The sequence below is a fragment of the Erythrolamprus reginae genome, chromosome Z, assembly GCF_031021105.1.
Source record: "Erythrolamprus reginae isolate rEryReg1 chromosome Z, rEryReg1.hap1, whole genome shotgun sequence".
Classification (NCBI taxonomy): domain Eukaryota; kingdom Metazoa; phylum Chordata; class Lepidosauria; order Squamata; family Dipsadidae; genus Erythrolamprus; species Erythrolamprus reginae.
The window spans coordinates 34,820,988-34,841,929 of record NC_091963.1 but is presented as its reverse complement, the minus strand read 5'-3'; the positions used below and the strand labels follow the sequence as shown (position 1 = coordinate 34,841,929).

At 38.5% G+C, this 20,942-nt stretch overlaps 1 protein-coding gene across 7 annotated transcripts in view; it reads right to left on the bottom strand.

The window, feature by feature from the left end:
• Positions 1 to 20,942, bottom strand: part of DYNC1I1 (dynein cytoplasmic 1 intermediate chain 1) — a 229,102-nt gene that overhangs the window by 89,852 nt on the left and 118,308 nt on the right. The gene's annotated exons all lie outside the window — the stretch shown is intronic.

Below are 20,942 nucleotides of genomic sequence, written 5' to 3'. Positions count from 1 at the left end.
TATATGTTCCCTACTATTTTCTCTATATTTTCAAAAGGTCCTGCAGAGATATGTGCTTGATTGAGAAATGGGGCAAAGGACAGGGGAGGAATACATCCCAAAGGTATGTTAAAAATATGTGGATTCATGGATAAAAAAAAAACTGGAGTTCCTAAGAACAAAATTAAATTCTTCTGTTCAAAATCATTTAGTGGATAAGGGGAAAAAACCCCTGCCTTACAATGACCTAAGTGCTAAAGCCCACTGCAACAATATCGCCAAAAAAGCTTCTAGAGTTGTTAACCTGATCCTACTCAGCTTCTGCTCAGGCAATCTCACACTGCTCACAAGAGCCTACAAAACTTTTGCCAGACCCATCCTAGACTACTGCTCATCTGTCTGGAACCCATACCACATCTCAGACATCAACACCCTTGAAAATGTCCAAAGATATTTCACCAGAAGAGCCCTTCACTCCTCCACTCGAAACAGAATATCCTACGAAAATAGACTAACAATCCTGGGTCTAGAAAGCCTAGAACTACGGCGCCTAAAACACGATTTGAGTATTGCCTACAAGATCATATGCTGCAACGTCCTACCAGTCAATGACTACTTCAGCTTCAACTGCAACAACACAAGAGCACGCAACAGATTCAAACTTAATACGAACCGCTCTAAACTTGACTGTAAAAAATATGATTTCAACAATCGAGTTATCGAAGCGTGGAACTCATTGCCGGACTCAATTGTGTCAACCCCTAACCCCCAACATTTCTCCCTTAGGATCTCCACGATTGACCTCTCCAGGTTCCTAAGAGGCCAATAAGGGGCGTACATAAGTGCACTGGTGTGCCTTTCGTCCCCTGTCCAATTGTCTTTCCTTTCTCTCACATATCATATATATTTTCTTTCTTTCATATATCCTCTCCTCTAAGTTCACTTTACCCTTATATATATTACTACATGTCTATTTTTCTTCCTATGTATTTGTGTATTGGACAAATGAATAAATAAATAAATTTAAAGAATCAATGGTAAATGTCTTATATATTGCACTGAAGATGCCCACTTTTAAATGACATGTGTTTAATGGAATACATTTTTGAATACACAATATATGTTTTTCTTTAGAGACAAATATTCAAAGGCCACAAGTGTTCTACTAATTTAATTTGCAAGTTTTGTTTGTTTACTGAGAATGAACCACTAAGGGAAAGAGCTTTCTGGGACAGATAAACAAGTATGGGGAGGAAGAGAGGAGAGAGAGAGCGCTGGGCAGAAGCCAAAGAAGGTGGGCGGGGTGTCCTCCTCCTCCTGTGGCTCTTTTCTTTCACCCCTACCCAGAGAAGGATGTCCTCAAGGTGGGTCTCCACCCTAACCCAGAAGTGGCCAGGAATTGCTCACACAGCTGATTTCTTCACACCAAGCTGCTTGCCTATTGCAGCTTCAGCCTTCCCAGCCTGGTGCAGGGCTACAATTTTGTTTCTGGTGTCTTTCAATACCTCTTTGGCCTTCACCATATATACCATATATATTATACCATATATACCTTATATATAACTCCTCAAGACCCACCTATACCGCCAGGCATGTGGGATTTGAGACATATTTTCCCCAGGCTCCTTATAATTTATGTTTGGTATGTATGTGTCGTCTGGTTTTAATATGATAGGGTTTTAGTTATTTCTTTTAATATTAGATTTGTGCCACTATAATATTGTTTTTATCACTGTTGTGAGTCACCCCGAGTCTTCAGCGAGGGGTCGCATACAAATCTAATAAATAATAATAATAATAATAATAATAATAATAATAATAATTATTATTATTATTATTATTATTATTATTATTATTATTATTATTAAAGTACCATTGCTTCATGTAATGAGTGGCCAACAGAGGAGCTTCGTAAAGAAGTTACAGGTCTCTGAGACCCAGAAATCTTGCTTGTTGTAGGTGACCAAATGCTTATTTTCAACCATAATTTGCAAATAAATCCATTCCAAATCAGACAATGTGATTTTCTGGATGTGTTTCCTCATGTTGTCTCTCATAGTTGAGGTCTACCTATGATGTCAATTACAGGCCTCTCTCATCTTTTTAAGTGGGAGAACTTGCACAACTGGTGTCTGACTAAATACTCCCCCCCCCCCACTGTAGCTATATATACTGACAGTACGACTTTAATATCTTATATGGATAGAGCATTATGTTTAAGTACTGAAAATCTCTGGACTGAAAGTGTAACTGAATAGGAAACTCTCCATGGGAGTCTTTTTATACTTGTAAAAGTCAGTTAAATTATGGTTATCATCTTGAAACACTGAACATTATTTTGACAGTAGCCTCTATATATTTTATTACATTACATTTACATTTTATTACATATTTTATTTTATTACTGTCAATCACACAAATTCACTGACAGATGGGTGTTTTAGCAATGAAATATAATGGTTCAAAAGCCTTGCTGTGATGAGTAGATTTAATGTACATTTTGTCTTTATATTGTACAGCATAGTGTCCTTTCCTTACTATTTCATTGGTGAACCTAAATATTTCCTCCTCGTAATATCCCTATAGAAATCTAGAGAATTCTAGAGAATTTCCAATACAGTGGTACCTCTACCTACAAACGCCTCTACTTACGAACTTTTCTAGATAAGAACCGGGTGTTCAAGATTTTTTTGCCTCTTCTCAAGAACCATTTTCTACTTACAAACCCGAGCCTCTGAAACTGTAACCGGAAAAGGCAGGGAGAAGCCTCTATGGGGCCTCTCTAGGAATCTCCTGGGAGGAAACAGGGCCAAAAAAGGTGGGGAAAAGCCTCTGTAGAGCCTCTTTAGGAATCTCCTGGGAGAAAACAGGGCCAGAAAAGGCGGGGAGACGCCTCCGTGGTGCTTCTCTAGGAATCTCCTGGGAGGAAACAGGGCCAGAAAAAGCAGGGAGAAGCCTCCATGGGGCCTCTCTAGGAATCTCCTGGGAGGAAACAGGGCCAGAAAAAGCAGAGAGAAGCCTCCATGTGGCCTCTCTAGGAATCTCCTGGGAGGAAACAGGGCCTTCACCCTCCCTGTGGTTTCCCCAATCGCACACATTATTTGCTTTTACATTGATTCCTAAGGAAAAAATTGCTTCTTCTAACAAACTTTTCTACTTAAGAACCTGGGCACAGAATGAATTAAGTTCGTAAGTAGAGGTACTACTGTACTTCAGCTAGTGATTGTTTGCTTTTAGCTTTACATTACAGAGTTATGGTATTAAATTATAATTATGTTAATGTACAAAAATCATTTTTGGGAAAGTCAGAATTAACTGTTCACAGTGGAACTCACCCAGGATAATTTATTTGAAGCTGAACCACTGACCAGAAATTAGACAAAATTATTGAAATTTTATCTAAAATTTTTCATTCTTATTGAAAAATAAGAATGAAAAATAAGAATGAAGTGATAGAATAAGCTCAATAAAAAGTGTATCAGGAAAATACCTTAACATACTCAAGGAGCATTCTGATCCTTCAACGTCTAATAAAATAAATCAGTGAAGGGTAGTTTTGCAGGAAATTTCTTTTTTGTAGGGAACAGCGGCTCCCTACAAAGTTAGGAATGGCTAACTTTGAAGATTTTTTTTTATAAAAGCAAAGGAACCTAAGATCACCCACCCATGAAGTTATATAGGAGACAGGAAAGAAATCACAGTGTCTTGTAGATTGAATGGCATTAAGTTTTGCTTTTATTTTCTATATGATCATTTTCCTTCACAACTAATCTTTATTGCCTAATAGCTATCTTTCAATATATCTGTCCACTGCTCTATGATTCATATACTACCAAGGCCCAATCCTTTTCTTTAAACGTATTATCCACCCATGTTTCTCCATGTTAATATGTGTTCACAATAGGCTTAAATATGAGTCTTGCGGATCTGTAATCAGGTAACATGCCCCAGAAATCCCAAAACTCTCTAAACTACAGTTGTAACTTTACATGCTCTAGTGCTTTTTCACTATCAGAAAGGGAAATGTAGTCTTCATTTCTTTGTTTGTGGGGAGGAAAAAAAAGGAGTGGCACTAAACAGCAGCTAAAGGCAATACAGTGGTACCTCATGATACGAACCCCTCATCTTACGAACAACCCGAGATACGAACCCGGGGTTCAGAAAATTTTTGCCTCTTCTTACGAACTTGTTTCTTCTTACGAACCCGCCGCTGCCGCTGAGAAGTCCCGCCGCCCAGGTGTTGCTTTTTGAAACAGCCGGGGGGCTTCCCAGCGTCCTCCGGAACCCGAACGCCAAACCCGAACTTCCGGGTTCGGCGTTCGGGAGGCCTCCGAGAAACCCCCCGGCTGTTTTAAAAGGTGACAGCTGGGCAGCGGGGCTTCCCAGCGGCCTCCCGAATGCCGAACCCGGAAGTTCGGCAAAAGTTCGGGTTTGGGAGGCTGCTGGGAAGCCCCGCCGCCCAGCTGTCACCTTTTAAAAGAGCCGGGGGGCTTCCCAGTGTCCTCCTGAACCTGAACGCCAAACCTGAACTTCCGGGTTCGGCGTTCGGGAGGCCTCCGAGAAACCCCCTGGCTGTTTTAAAAGGTGACAGCCGCGCGGCGGGGCTTCCCAGTGGCCTCCCGAATGCCGAACCCGGAAGTTCGGCAAAAGTTCGGGTTCGGGAGGCCGCTGAGAAGCCCCGCAGCCTAGCTGTCGTCTTCTAAAACAGCTGGGGGGCTTCCCAGCGTCCTCCTGAACCCGAACGCCAAACCCGAACTTCAAGTCTGATGGAATAAGGTATTTTGTTTTGAGTGGAAGAGTGAAGGACCCTTCTTGTGAAATATTTTTGGACTCTCTCAATTGTATTAATGTCTGATATGCAATGCGGGTTCCAGACAGGTGAGCTGTATTCCAGGATTGGTCCAACAAATGTTTTGTAAGTTTTGATTAGCAGTATGATATTGCCAAAGAAGAAGCTGCATAACATTTTATATTCTGATTCTTTTTGCCAATGTATAAGACAGCATTTGTTGATTGAAATTTGAAATTGCCAGTTGTTTGACTGCTACATGGTCAAGGTCTTTTTGAAGGATAGCAGCATTGTCAATGGTATTAAATAGTTTAACATCATCACAAAGAGAACACAGTTGCTTATAATATGATAACAAAGATTGTTTATGTAGATTATGAAGAGTGTTGGTATTAGAACATTGCCTTGAGGGACACCATTATTGACAGGAGCAGGATTTGATAAGGCAGTTCCAATTTTGACTATTTGTTGTCTGTAAAATAGGAACATGGTTATCCAATCATGTTGTGGTGCAGAGATGCCATAGGATTTTAGTTTCATAAGTAATTTTTCATGTGATACTGAATCAAAAGCTTTATAAAAGTCTATGTGAATTGCATCTATTGTTTTATCCTGTAGTTAGATTAGGCTTATAATTTTCAGAAGTGGATTGCCATTGCCTGCTTCCTTAAGGCTGAGAAAGAATGACAGCCCCAAAGCCCTCCAACTGGCTTTGTACCAAAGGCTGGACCAGAATTCACAATTTCTGGGTTTCTAGCCTGGTGCCTAACTACTATACAAACCACTAACTAAATAGTTAATAAAGACAAACTAAGAACAACCACTTTAATTATAATATTAAAAAATCACCATAAAACAGAAAAAAGCCATTTGTAGAAAGATATTAATTTAAAACTGAAAACCAAAGAATAAAATCTGTCAGCCTAAAGGCATAAAATTATGTAAGAGGCAAATGAAAGTCAAGATATTTTTGCTTGGCACCAGAAGAAAAACATTAACATATATACAGATATATCTATTGTGGTCCCTAAGGGGGGGAAACGTCTAATCGCTAAGTGTTATTTCACTAACTTAGTGAGTTTCACAAAAATTAGATGCTGGAGGAGGTCATATTATTAAACCAATGAAACATTTATCTGGCTGGAAACTATTCTGGATAAATTACTTTCAAAAGAATCTTTAGGCAGCTCATGAAAGGCAATATCATATATTATCTTGCCAAGGTTAACTACTTCAAATTCCCATTGATTCTCACTGCAGAGATTAATAATAATAATAATAATAATAATAATAATAATAATAATATTATTATTATTATTATTATTATTATTATTATTATTATTATTATGTCAGTACAACACAGCAAACGAGATCACTATGCTGGATTTCCTATTTCATCACCAGTCGGGTGCTTCCCAAGCACCATGTAGCAGCGAATTATGTTTGCTGATCCCAGTAAAGCGGCCTTTTGCAATTGATAGACCTGGTCATGGCTTACAAGTGGAACACTCAAAAAGGAGATAGAAGGACTAATACTAGCGGCACAAAAACAGGCCATTAGAACAAATGCTTTCAAAGCCAGAATTGAAAAATCAACAGATGATTCAAAGTGCAGACTGTGTAAAGAAACAGATGAAACAATCGGTCACATACTCAGCTGCTGCAAAAAGATCTCACAGACTGACTACAAGCATAGACATGATGTTGTGGGACAGATGATCCACTGGAACTTGTGCCAGAACTACCATTTACCAGTGGCAAAGAACTGGTGGGATCATAAGCCCCAAAAAGTGGTCAAAAATGAGCAAGCAAAACTACTGTGGGACTGACCAAATTCTGAAGCATAACACACCAGACATCCTGATTGTGGTGAAAAAGAAAGTATGGATCATCGACATCGCAATCTCAGGGGACAGCAGAATTGAGGAGAAGCAGCTAGAGAAATTAGTGAAATACGAAGATCTAAAAATCGAGATGCAACGACTCTGGCATAAGCCAGTGAAAGTGGTCCCAGTGGTACTTGGCACGCTGGGCGCAGTGCCAAAGGATCTCAGTGGGCATTTGAAAACCATCGGAATTGACAAAATCTCCATCTGTCAATTGCAAAAGGCCACTTTACTGGGATCGGCAAACATAATTCGCCGCTACATCACGCAGTCCTAGGTGCTTGGGAAGTGCCCGACTGGTGATGAAATACAAAATCCAGCATAGTGATCTTGTTTGCTGAGTTGTATTGACATAATAATAATAATAATAATAATAATAATAATAATAATAATAATAGTAATAATAATAATAATAATAATAATAACAACAACAACAACTATTATTATTATTATTATTATTTATTAGATTTGTAATACCTTAAAATGTTTATTTTGCTTTTCCTTGTAAGGGGGTAGTACCAAAATGTATTTCAATCAAGTAATAAACTATAGATCTCACTTTGATAAAATTGTACTATATCAACAATGGCACAGATGATGATGGCATTTATGATTTCTATTACTGGAACTTGCTCCCATGTTTTAAACGAAACAAATGTTGTGATGCACTTTAGGATATCCACAGTATAAGCCAATTGTGATGGATAAGGCTGTTGGGTTTTTTTTGCAAAGACATTCTTTTTAAGATGTTCGACGATTTTATCTACATTTGTGACTTGGCATAGCATTTCTTATAATTTTACCTCGTAAAATACAGCTTGTGAACTGGATGTTTTAAGGAATATTCAAAAGATTTAAAAACATGCCAGGCCTGCTTTCACAAATGTAAACGTTTGCCTTTAATCAACTGTTATTTTATAGCACTAGTTGCTTATCTTGGAAAAGGATATCCAAAAACATAAGACGTGTTTGACTTGGGCAGTTAGCAGAAAGGCTTGATCAATCAAAAAAGGCTGGACCAAATAGCTCATTGAATTATTTCATTTTTCCACGCTGGTTTTTTGTACCCTTCTGTTTTTTTCTATCAGGAACCTTTGTCATAAAAGGAGTGGTATGGTATCTAAGAAAGGAACACAACAAATTTATACTAAGTCAGAGCATTTACTACATATGCCAATAAAAATGTTGCTTGGTCTGACCATATACAAATGTAAAATCCCTCTTTAGTTCCATGAAGAAATGTTGATTATTTTTGAAGTTTCATATTGATTAATAACTGATTCAGAAGAGAGAAAATAATGAAGGGACAACAGAACATTAAACCAAGTAAAATATTTTTAGATAAAACTAAAATGAAGCTGCAAAAGAATACATCCTTGAATACAGTTCATCTGTCTGGAACCCATACCACATCTCGGACATCAACACTCTTGAAAATGTCCAAAGATACTTCACCAGAAGAGCCCTTCACTCCTCCACTCGAAACAGAATACCCTACGAAAGCAGACTATCAATCCTTGGTCTTGAAAGCTTAGAACTACGACGCCTAAAACACGATCTAAGTATTGCCCACAAGATCATATGCAGCAACGTTCTACCTGTCAATGACTACTTCAGCTTCAATCGCAACAGCACAAGAGCACGCAACAGATTCAAACTTAATATTAACCGCTCAAAACTTGACTGTAAAAAAATGACTTCAGCAACCGAGTTGTCGAAGCGTGGAACTCATTACCTGACTCAGTAGTGTCAATCCCTAACCCCCAACATTTTTCCCTTAGACTATCCACGATTGACCTCTCCAGGTTCCTTAGAGGTCAGTAAGGGGCATGCATAAGTGCACCAGTGTGCCTTCCGTCCCCTGTCCAATTGTCTCTCCTTATCTCATTTATCTTTTCTTCCTTTCAAATATGTTCACCTATACTTTTATATCTTTTCTTCTATTTGTTTCTTTAGTTATATTACTACATATCTATTCTCTTCAATGTGTATTATGTATTGGATAAAATAAATAAATAAAATAAAATAAATAAAAGAATCTGTTCTATTTCCCCCTTATTCTTTTTTTAATATCAAGACACATTTTATGGAAACATAAGTATGCAACAGAGGTTAAGAAGCTGTATTTCTCATATCCTCACAAACCAGGCCAGTAGATCACTGTATATAACAAAAGTGACATATTTTTATTTAGGAAAAAATCAGCAAGGAAGAAATGAAAATCAGTGGTAGGGAATGGAGAAGAAGAGAACTCTAGCCAATTCTGGCCACTAAATACAGATTTTCAGTTAACTTCAGTGTGTTTAATTCTAAGATAGGCATTTGTGATTCCATCCACCCAGTTTAAAAGGAAAGACCACACCAGAATAAGCAATGAGGGGTGGTCAAATGCATAATTTAATGACAGTGTATGAAAACCACTACAGAAAACTTGAGGCCAGGCACAGGAGGGAGAAACATTCCACAGCATGGTTAAGCGGTTGATGTCTAGAACCAAACCACAATATTTTCCAAGCTTGGGCAGCTTTTATTGAAATTAAAATAGAAAACCTAAGGGCCATGTCCCACATAGAAATTGACAGCTTAGCAATGACATGGAGCCTACCAAGCGAGGATCACTGGATGATGGTACTGTAGAAAGAACCAAAATAGATGCCACTCCCAAAGTTTTACTGCTGTGCCAAGAAATCTACCAAGCATGGCTACAAAACCACAATTCATGGCTGCAGAGGGGCATTTCCAGATTTTTAGCTTCATTGGGTTGTGCCCATTTAGTTCCAAAGACCAACATATGAAGTTACATTAAAAAAAACCTATATGTGTTGTTTGATTGCAGGATAAGGAAGAAATAGACTTTCTTATAATGATCTCAGTTTGGTCCTCTTTTCTTCTAGTAAGAATAATCCATTGATGGAAACTATATAAGAGTTAAGAAGCCCAAATGCTCTGGAATTAAGAGATCCTACAGAAGAAATGTCTATGGAGGATCTCAATTATCCAAGTCATCATTGTCCCAAAGATTTATTTATTTATTTATTTATTTATTTATTTATTTATTTATTTGATTTCATTTGATTTCATTTGATTTCATTTGATTTGACTTGACTTGACTTGACTTGACTTGATTTGATTTGTATGCCAGCCCTCTCCGAAGACTCGGGGTGGCTCACAACAGTAATAAAAACAATATAGCAGTGGAACAAATCTAATATAAAAAACATATAAAACCCTATCATTATTTGAAAAAACAAACAGCATATTCATACCAAACATAAAACAAAGTATAAAAAATCCTGGGGGAAAGGTGTCTCAACTCCCCCATGCCTGGCGGTATAAATGAGTCTTGAGTAGTTTACGAAAGACAGGAAGGATGGGGGCAGTTCTAATCTCCGGGGGGAGTTGGTTCCAGAGGGCCAGGGCCACCACAGAGAAGGCTCTTCCCCTGGGGCCCGCCAAACGACATTGTTTAGTCGACAGATGCTTTTTGTATGAGGCTTTTGTATGAACTGTAATTGCTTTGTTCTTATTTGAAGACATTTCAATTACCCATTCTCCACCATTCAGACTGAACTGAAGAAGCTTCTTGGTTGAGAAGCAAAACATCTTAAAGGAAAAACAAAGAAAATCCAATTGCCTCTTTACAAAAGTACCTTTGGGACACACAGAAGCAATAAATTAAATTGAAGATGATACATGTTCTAATATAACCATGATTTTAGCAGATGGACAATACTGAGGTAATCCATTAACAAGAACATAAAGTACTGTACTAGTTATTATTTTGTGCTGATTTTTCTAGTTCCAAACAGTATTTTTAAAGAAACACCTGTTCATCGCTAGCCATTATAATCCTGTATTATAGAATTCTCCAGAGAACTATTGCAATATCTGAAAAACTTTCTAAGTACAGTGATACCTCATCTTACAAATGCCTCGTCATACAAACTTTTCAAGATACAAACCCGGGGTTTAAGATTTTTTTGCCTCTTCTTACAAACTATTTTCACCTTACAAACCCACCGCCGCCTCTGGAATGCCCCGCCTCCAGACTTCCGTTGCCAGTGAAGCACCCATTTTTGTGCTGCTGGGATTTTCCTGAGGCTCCCCTCTATGGGAAACCCCACCTCCTGACTTCCGTGTTTTTGTGATGCTGCAGGGGAATCCCAGCAGGAGAATCCCAGCAGCGCAAAAACAGGTGCTTCGCTGGCAACGGAAGTCTGGAGGTGGGATTTCCCATGGAGGGGAGCCTCAGAGAATCCTAGCAGCGCAAAAATGGGTGCTTCGGCTGGCAAAAAGGGTGAATTTTGGGCTTGCACGCATTAATCACGTTTCCATTGATTCCTATGGAAAACATTGTTTCGTCTTACAAACTTTTCACCTTAAGAACCTCGTCCAGAAACCAATTAAGTTTGTAAGACAAGGTATCACTGTATAGTCTTTTGTTGAATGGCTCTTTTGAAATGGTGATAAATATAGATAAATAAAGCATGTGAAAACTATCAATTTTTTTCCATCTGCTGTATGCTATCCTAGGCAAGAATGGTTACAACGGCAATATCTCTTTGCCCAGATTCTTCGCACCGGATAAAGTTTATTTTCTTCTTCTGTCTTAATCTTTTTACTTTGTAGGAAGAGTTCCAGAAAAAGAAGAAGTGGGTATATTTTTTTCCCAGAAACACTACATGAAATGAAAAACAAAACTTTTGATCCAGAATGTTTTGTTTATTCCGCCCACAGGGAGAAAAGAGATCTTTAATGGGCTGGCAGCAGGCCCAGGTTAAAAACGGCCAGTTCATGTAAGGCCTCATAGCCACTCATTCATTGTAACATGAATTGTTGGATTTTGAATGGAGATAGCCCTTTAGTGAAGGTCTATGTAAAATATATTTTGTATGGTGCTTTCCATTTCCAGTTCATGTAAGGCCTCATAGCCACTCATTCATTGTAACATGAATTGATGGGTTTTGAATGGAGATAGCCCTTTAGTGAAGGTCCAGGTAAGATATATTTTGTACGGTGCTTTCCATTTCAAAATGAAGATGTTTTGCTTTCTTGTACATCACTGATAGTTCCCTGGTAGTCAGTGAAGGGCTGCACTTACCTTTCCCTACCAGATCAGTACTAGTGGTAGTACCATTACCCAGAACAGACTTTAGCACATGTCCTGTGCATGCTCTAAGATTATTTTGATCCTTCCAGTCACCTATTGGAGATGCTGCATATATCATGAGTGAAAACCCCTTCTTATTTCTGGAACTGCTGAACCTCACTTTGTGAAACAACAACAAGTTGCCTGACAAGGCAGGGTATGCAGCAAATTCTTTTGCTAAAACTCATTTCTTTTCCATATATAAAAGTTCTGATGTTATGGTTGACATGCTGTGTATTGTTTGTAGCAGAATGCTTTGCTTTCCATTATTATCTCCGAGACCGCCTTCTGCAGCATGAATCCCAGCGACCGATTAGGTCCCACAGAGTGGGCCTTCTCCGGGTCCCGTCAACTAAACAATGTCGTTTGGCGGGCCCCAGGGGAAGAGCCTTCTCTGTGGCAGCCCTGACTCTGTGGAACCAGCTCCACCCAGAGATTAGAACTGCCCCCACCCTCCTTGTCTTTCGTAAACTCCTCAAAACCCACCTTTGTCGTCAGGCATGGGGAACTGAGATATCTCCCCCGGGCCTATACAATTTATGTATGGTATGTTTGTACGTATGTCTGCTTAATAATGGGGTTTTTAAAATATTTTAAATTTTAAATTATAAGATTTGTTATGAATTGTTTTATTGTGTTGTGAGCCGCCCCGAGTCTATGGAGAGAGGCGGCATACAAATCCAATAAATAAGTAAGTAAGTAAGTAAGTAAGTAAGTAAGTAAGTAAGTAAGTAAACAAACAAACAAACAAACAATCCCATCTCAAAAAAGACTGAAAAAAAATTCAGGTTCTACTAAAAACCAAAAGATGAGGGCTTTGGAGTTTCATACCATCGCTGAGAATTTTTGGAAATGGCACTCACTGCAACTTCAATTTTATAAAGAATAGAGCAAGGTAACTGTGGGGAAATAGTTTGTAATAATGAAAGTAATAGTTATCATTGTACTGAAAATGCTTGATAATGTTCAGTATGAAAACATATTGATTAAAATATAAATTTAACCACATTAAATTTTACAATGTAATATACTGTATTTTTCGGAATATAAGATGCACCCTTTCCTCCCTAAAAGAGTCTGATAATTTGGGTGCATCTTATATTCTGAATGTAGCTTCCCCTCTCCTCAGCCCTAACTAGCTGCTAATGATCTTCCCAGCTCTTACCATGCAGGCTCTTTCATTGTTTCTCTCTGCAGAGAATGTTTTCCAAGCCCTAAGTCTTTGCAGCTTTTTTCCCATTGCTCTAACTTGCTCCAAATAAGTTTCTTTCTGGCCCTAACCAGGTGCTAACAATGTTCCCATGTCTTACCGGCTTGCAAGCTCTTTCATTGTTACTCTCTGCAAAGAATGTTTTCCAAACCCTATCTTTGTAGGGGGGGGTTTTCATTACTTTACTTGCTCTGAATGTTTTTTTCTAGCCCTAACCAGATACCAACAATGTTCCCAGTTCTTACCGCTTGCAAGCTCTTTCATTGTTACTTTCTGCAAATAATGTTTTCCAAGCCTCTAAGTCTAAGTCCATTGCTGTACTTGCTCCCAATGTTTTTTCCCAGGTGCTAATGATGTTTCCAGCTCTTACTGGCTTGCAAGTTTTTTTAAAAGCTTTAACCAAGGAATAAAATAATGTGCTGAAGCTGACCAGATTAAGGACACTGGCCAGATGACTACCTGGTAAAAAGATTCCTTTCCCGATTTTCCTCCCCAAAAATTAAGGTGCATCTTATACTCCAGAGTGTCTTATATTCCGAAAAATACAGTAGACTTATTTTGAAGAACCCATGAAGAAGAAAAAGGTGTTTTTCTACTAAACAGATTGCTTTTCCCACCTATACTCCCTGGGGCCTTAGAGAAACAAAACACACAAAAAGATATCAGTATGGCCATAAGCATGTTTAGAAGGCAAAATGAAACCAGGAGAAAGGATATTATTATTCCGACTCACAGAATCTTGATTCTTAATTTTTTTAAAACTCTCATATTTTCTGGTTTCCCCTTTATTTTCTCAGTACTTCTGACATCATATATTGCAAATACACTTTTATTTGCATAAATCAATATATGGGGGTTGCATTCCGACTATTTTCAGTTAGAAATTGCAGGTTCCAACCTCCAGTACTAATGTAAACTTATTTAGTACAAGCATACTAAAACAGGCTTTTATAAATTGATATTCTTGTCTCTGCTATTAAACAAACTCATGCAGAATAAATTTCAGTTGTGCCTATTTGAGTTGTTCTTGTACTAATACCCAGTCAACCGAACTGCACTATTCCTATAAGCTTTAAAAGAAAAGTACATATAGTGCTTCAAAATTGCTGTTTCTGAACTTTTGAAGAAATTACATTTTATTCTGCCAGGTTTGATTTCTTTCCTAATTTTTTGCCTGTTATCTAGCAGTGATTTAATTTATATTATTGATTGTTGCTTATTTTATCATTTAGTAATGCTTATTAACAATATTTTATTGTAAAAACAAAACAAAAAGAGAAAAAAGTTTATAATCAAGATAAAAAAATGACTTCTTTTGGATTATGTTTTGATTCACTAATGATCTAACAGTAAATAAAATATTAAGAATTGCATTTAAAAACTAAAAATATGAAATAAAAGAAGTCCTCTACTTGTTATTGTTTACTATGTTGTGATTTTATTTTATGTTAATAATGCATTTTATTATTTTATTTCTGAGAACAACTAAATAAACTTACATTACAGACAACCCTCACTCTGTAAAAGACCTTGGAATACTCATATCAAATGACCTAAGTGCAAAAAGGCTTCAAGAGTTGTCAACCTAATCCTACATAGGTTCTGCTCCAGTAATCTCACACTACTAACCAGAGCCCTCCACTCCTCCACTCACAACAGAATATCCAACGCAACTAGACTTACAATCCTATGTTTAGGAAGCTTAGAACTACATCATCTTAAACATGACCTAAGCATAGCCCATAAAATCTGCTACAACATCCTTCCTGCCAACAACTACTTCAGCTTCAACCACAACAACACACGAGCACACAACAAATACAATCTTAAAGTAAACCGCTCCAAACTCTACTGCAGGAAATACGACTTTAGTAACCGAGTAGTTAATGCATGGAACTCATTACCTGGCTCTGTAGCATCAACACCTAGCCCCCAAAACTTTAGCCTTAGACTATCCACTGTTGACTTCTCATGATTCCTAAGAGATCAGTAAAGGGCATACACAAGGACACCAGTGTGCCTTTTATCCCCTGTTTCTCTCTTACTATTATCATATATATAAACATTATTATATCTTTGCATACTACCAATACGTACTTGACTAAATAAATTTATTTATTTATTTATTGATTGATTGATTGATATTTGATTTGATTTGATTTTTATGCCACCCTTCTCCTTAGACTCAGGGTGGCTTACAACATGTTAGCAATAGCACTTTTTAACAGAGCCAGCATATTGCCCCCACAATCCGGGTCCTCATTTTACCTACCTCAGAAGGATGGAAGGCTGAGTCAACTTTGAGCTGGTGATGAGATTTGAACCCCTGACCTACAGATCTACTGTCAGCTTCAGTGGCCAAAGTACAGTACTTTTCAATGAATGTAAATATATTAATGAAAATAATTATATATAATTATAAAATTAGAGTCAGAAAGTACAAACTGAAGCAGCACAAGATGCATTGGTTGCCGATCAATTTCCGGTCACAATTCAAAGTGTTGGTTATGACCTATAAAGCCCTTCATGGCATCAGACCAGAATATCTCCGAGACCGACTTCTGCGGCACGAATCCCAGCCACCGATTAGGTGCCACAGAGTTGGCCTTCTCCAGGTCCCGTCAACTAAACAATGCGCCTGGCAGGTCCCAGGGGAAGAGCCTTCTCTGTGGTGGCCCCAACCCTCTGGAACCAGCTCTCCCCGGGGATTAGAACTGCCCCCACCCTCCTTGCGTTCCGTAAACTCCTTAAACTCATCTCTGCCTTCAGGCATGGTGGAATTGAGGTATTCCCCCTCCCTCCCCCAGGCCTATATAATTTATGTATGGTGTGACTGTGTGTATGACTGGTTTAATAATGGTTTTTTAAAATATTTTTAAAATTTATTAGATTTCTTATGAATTGTCTTATTGTATGCTGTGAGCTGCCCCGAGTCTACAGAGAGGGGCGGCATACAAATCTAAATAAATGAATGAATGAATGAATGAATGAATAAATAAATAAATAAATAAATAATAAATGTTTCTCAAATTCTAGTCTACACATTTCAACATATAGAGTACCTATAGTTGAATAGGATTCCTGAATTCTATCTACTCAACTATATTCTGGAATTCCTATGAAAATTCTGATCAATTATAAGCCTGATTTTTTTTTAATATTAATCAAAGTTTATGTGGTCTATGGAAGGAGAAGGGCTTAAACCTCCATTTGAATGTAATTAATTTTATTTATTCCAATAATCTGTCATGCAGTCAATGTACAAAATTTTAAACAAGATTGTAGAACCACTCTAATTGTACACAAAAAAATATTACCTATTTCTTCCAAATTTGCTTACCATTTACATATTAATAAATAAGATGCCAAATAAATTTTCATGTGATACATATATTAAGGTTAATGATGTTTTGAAATGAAAAAATAATGAGTTGAAACAGTGAGTAGAAGAAATCTATATGTATGTATGTAGAAGTCATAATTTGCTGTTCAAATTATTTTTGAGATGCACTTGCTGCTAGTTTTACTCAATTTAATAGGTTTAGGTTTTTAATGCATATTAGGGTTTTTTAAATAAGACAATTATGTTTACATTTATTTAAACATATGGAACAGCTACCACCAATTACTATGGTTTTTGCAAAGTGGACATGGTAAATAAGAAAGACTGTGAACATTAAGAGTTGAAATGCAGGTTAGGTAACATTTCCTTTGCAGTTTTTCAGATACACAAATATGCGACTAAATAATAACATAGTTGGTTTCCACCGAGTAACCAAAACATGACATCACGATAATCTGCAACACATCTTGTCTCTCGTCCAAGTTCTGAGGTAAGATGAAATGTTTGAAAGCTTCTGTTTCTGTTTTCCAGCTGACTTAAGGAATTCAGTCTTTGAATATAGTTCTCCTATCAAATTGGATTGTCCAGATCATGTATTTTAAGATTAGCCCACCCCTGCAAAATTATATCTAGATCTAATTCTCTACCCACACTCTTGCCTTTATATCAGTATAGCAATTTATATGTGATTCTCATTATAAACATTCTAGACTAGACTAGACTAGACTGTACTGTACTGTACTGTACTAGACCAGACTAGACTGGACTGGACTGGACTGGACTGGACTGGACTGGACTGGACTGGAATGGAATGGAATAGAATAGAATAGAATTTTATTGGCCACGTGTGATTGGACACATAGTTCCCTCTAAGCTGAGCAGTGAGCAATCACTCACTTAAAAATCATCATCAACTCAGAGTTTTCCAAACCTGCCCAGAAGCCGAGAGGGAAAGAGTGAGAGGGAAGGAGAGAGAGAGGAAGAGAGGAAGAGAGAGAAACAGATAGAAAAAAGAGAGGAAGGAAAAGAGAAAGAAAAAGAATGGGAGTAAGGAAGAGAGAAAGAAAATCAAAATCTAGTTTGAAACTAGCTCAACTATTTAAGTGGCATTTTGATATTGATAGAGTTGCCCTATTATGAGCTCACTGTTATAGACACACAGTACAGTATTTTATTTTGAAATTCTCTGAGGCAAAACAGGGTGGGTTTTTTGTTTGTTTGTTTGTTTGTTTGTTTGCTTACTTACTTACTTACTTACTTACTTACTTACTTACTTACTTACTTACTTACTTACTTACTTACTTATTATTTCTGTGCTGCCCAGGGACTGCCGCTCAGACACTATACTTTTCCGCCCACCCCCCCAAAAAATTAGAGGGAACACTGATTGGACACACAAGGAATTTGTCTTGGTGCATATGCTCTCAGAGTACATAAAAGAAAAAGATACATTTGTCAAGAATCATGTGATACAACACTTAATGATTGTCATAGGGGTCAAATAAGCAATGAAGAAACAATCAATATTAATAAAAATCTTAAGAGACAAGCTACAAGTTACAGTCATATAGTCCTAAGTGGGAGAAAAAGGATGATAGGAATGTTCGGAAACTTCAGATCCGTGTCCTCACTTTACCCACCTCGGAAGGATGGAAGGCTGAATCAACCTTGAGCCGGTGATGAGATCTGAACCGCTGACCTACAGATCTACAGTCAGCTTCAGTGGCCTGCAGTACAGCACTCTACCTGCTGCACCACCTCAGCTCTTGCTTGTTTGTTACAGTAGGACAGTGATGGTGAACTTTTTTGCATCAAGTGTCCAAACTGGCATGCACATACAAGCACATGAATGTGCAGATCACAGTGCCAGAAACTGAAAGACCAGCTGACCAGTCTTCATGCATCACCGGCCAGCTGGTCTTTAGGTTTCCGGCATGTGCATGCATGCTGACCAGCTGATTTTGATGAATGTCAGAGCACTAAAAACCCAAAGACCAGTTAGCTAGTGTTTGCATGCCTGTTTTGGGTGGGGTTTTGAACTGTTTTTGGGTTGTTTGGGGGACATTTCATGTCATTTTTGGGCTGTTTTCAGGTCATTTTCCCAAGCTGTTTTTGGTCCCAACACGGCCCAAAATGCCCTGAAAATAGCCTGAAAAATGGCCCAGAAAACAGCCAGTTTGTGCCTAGGTTTTTTTTTTTTACAATTTTCAGGCTATTTTCTGGCTGTCTGGCACCTGTGAAGACCAGGTGGCCTCCTGTCGGAAAGCAGAAGAGCAGCTGGCAATAGCATGTCTGCCCACAGAGAGGGCTGTGTATGCCACCTCTAGCATAGCATGCCGTAGGTTTGCCATCATGGCATTAGGATATTGATGGTTATCTAAGACAGTGATTTTCAACCTTTTTTGAGCCGCGGCACATTTTTTACATTTACAAAATCCTGGGGCACACCACTAACCAAAATGACACAAAATGACACCCTAAGACACTCTCCTCTCTTTTTCCATCCCTGTCTCCTCCCCACCCTTGTCTGTGTGTGTGTGTGTGTGTGTGTGTGCACACACACTCTTGAACCATTTCCAAAAACAGGTGAGAGCTGGGGGGTTTTCTCTCTTATTCTTTGGGTGCTTTTTATCATATGCTTTAAATCAAGAGTCACTTCTCTCTCTCTTTTGTTTCTCTCTCTTTCCTCTCATTCTCTGTCTCAATCATTTTCTCATTTCTCTTTTTTCCTCCCCTTTTTGCTCATTTCTCTCTCTCTCTCCCCTCCTCTCCTTTTCTCTTTCTCTTGCTTTCTTTCTCTCTTGCCTTCTCTCTCTCTCACTCTCTTTCTCTCTTTCTCTCTTTCTTTCTCTCTTTCTCACTCTCACTCTCTCAACAAAAAGTTGCGAGACCGGAACCTGAGCTTCCTTCTTCGCGGCACACCTGACCATGTCTGACCATGGCACACTGGTTGAAAAACACTGATCTAAGAGACACCTGTTCCTGGACTGGAAAATCAGATAGAAAATACTTTACTTTACTTTACTCCCCCAGACTTGAAATTCTTGGTTTAGACAACTTACAACTCCGTCATCTCCATTCCGACTTAATTGTACTTCATAAAATCATATACCAAAATGTCCTACCTATTAACGACTACTTCACCTTCAACCGCAACAACACACGAGCACGAAATCGATTCAAACTAAATGTCAACCGCTCCAAACTTGACTGCAAAAAATACGACTTCAGCAACAGAGTAATCAATGCCTGGAATGCTCTACCTGATTCTGTGGTTTCTACTCCTAACCCCAAAACCTTTAATCTTACACTATCTACAATTGATCTCTCCCCCTTTCTAAGAGGTCTGTAAGGGGCGTGCATGAGCGTACCACTGTGCCTACCGTCCCTGTCCTATTGTCTACTTTTTATCATTACTTATCTGATGTTTTATATGTACAAGTTATCACCCTATAATTTATAATTGTTAGATAGATAGATAGATAGATAGATAGATAGATAGATAGATAGATAGATAGATAGACAGACAGACAGACAGACAGACAGACAGACAGACAGACAGACAGACAGACAGACAGACAGACAGATGTTCTGTCTGGGTGCCCCCAGACTTCAACACCAACTGGAAAAAGCAGCCAGACACGCTGGTAAAAGCAAAAGCACTTTATAGTTTGAAAAATAAACACAGAGAAAAACAGGCAGGCTATGAGACTTCACAGCAGAGTCCTGATGGCCAGACAATACAGCAGACTTCTTGCTGGCACACCCACCACTGTAGAGAATAAGACCCACACCTTTTCCCCCCAAGGTTTCAGTATTCAAAGTCACAAACCAGAATTCCAAGACGCCAAAGATCACAGCCAGGTCCCAGGACTCCCAAAGATAATACTCCACAAGCCAGGAAGGGTGGGTCTGCCTTTTCAGCCTTTCCAGAGAGCACCACACCCAAACCCAGCTGTTGCCTCTTTAGTGCTGAAAGTACCTGGCTAATTGTCCCCTTCGTTGTGTTGCTCTTCTCTGCCGGAGATCGATTATTGCTTGTGCATTTTCATCTAAGGAATCCAGGCTGCTTGCTGGGGAGAGCTCCCTCTCGGGGGACTTTGGCTGTCCTCCCTCTCCCTCAGCCTGAGATTCCTCCTCCCCGTCTCCTGTTCCTCATCCTCCCCCTCTGAGCAGGAAGCCGGCAGAGGATCAGCCGTTCCCTGAGGGGCCTCAGACGGAATCACAACAGATAGATAGATAGTAATTGGTGGAAATGCAATGGTGATCTCAGTTCTACCCTGCCATTGGCAAAACTAATATTTGCAAATCTTCTCTGCGCTGATGTATTGTAAAGCTATAACATAATTCCAAGCAAAGTGAAGCAGAGCACAAGCTGCTTTGAAATAGAAAACACAAGGGAATTTATGTGGGTGGGAAAGCATATGTTGCCAGCTGGAAGAGGAAGTGGTATACCACATTTACTTCATAAGTGTGAGGTTTTTATAAATAAATTCTCTTGGGGATTGTTTAAAATAGACAAAAAAATGACACAGAGTCTCCAACCAGCCTATGTTGTTTTAGAAAACTGAATGCATTCTGAAAAT